General features: G+C 48.5%; 1 protein-coding gene across 1 annotated transcript in view; it reads right to left on the bottom strand.

Moving 5' to 3' along the window:
* Positions 1-825, bottom strand: part of ANKRD31 (ankyrin repeat domain 31) — a 63672-nt gene that overhangs the window by 62365 nt on the left and 482 nt on the right. The gene's annotated exons all lie outside the window — the stretch shown is intronic.

The raw sequence follows: 825 nt of genomic DNA, 5'->3' as shown, positions 1-825 counted from the left end.
ATCTTGTGACCAGGCCTCGCTGCCTCTCGGGTGGCACCAGAGCCAGAGCCAGAGAGTCCCAGCACACACCGTGCTGTGTGTGATCACTTCTCCGAGTGTGTGCGCTTCTGACGTTGAGATCTCAAGAGTCAGAAATTGTCATCTGCCCAGAGAGTTACAGAGAGTGAAAAGAGGGTTGTGAAACAGTGTCTTATCAGTGAAAAAGGCCAGACAGTCTCAAAGTGGGGACCTTGAAGGAAGGATAACTTGGGCTTTGATTGCATAGTCTGGGGTCTTAGAATCAGAGAATGTTAAGAGGTTGGAAGGGACCTTAAAATTCATCTAGGCTCAACCCCCTCTGCCATGGGCAGGGACACCTCCCACAAGAACAGGTTGCTCAGGGCCTTGTCCGGTCCGGCTTTGAACACAGCCAGCATCGGAGCATCCACAGCCTCCCTGGGCAATCTGTTCCAATATCTCACCACCCTCACAGGAACTCTTCCTAATATTTAACCTAAATTCCCCTTCAGCCAATGTGTACCCATTGCTCCTTGTCCTATTACTACAGGTCCTGACAAAAAGTTCCTGTTGAGTTGTTGGCTACTGCTGCGCCTCTTGTCACCTGGCTGGCGCCACAGGTGCGGTTTGTATGCAATGGATCGGTGCCAATTCACGGCCTCTTAAGTCTCACAGTGAGAGATTTTGACCAGTAACTCACGAACCACCATCTCAAGAAACCCACCTACTTGAGAACAGTGAGCATGCAGAAACATTAGCATGAGAAACAAGAGAATCATTCGATCTATTCAAGATAGAACACTAATTAATAAGAGAACTAAGTAACTT

Source organism: Geospiza fortis, unplaced genomic scaffold, assembly GCF_000277835.1.
Source record: "Geospiza fortis unplaced genomic scaffold, GeoFor_1.0 scaffold246, whole genome shotgun sequence".
NCBI lineage: Eukaryota > Metazoa > Chordata > Aves > Passeriformes > Thraupidae > Geospiza > Geospiza fortis.
Note: the sequence above shows the minus strand (reverse complement) of the source record. Positions and strands in the feature narration are given on the sequence as shown.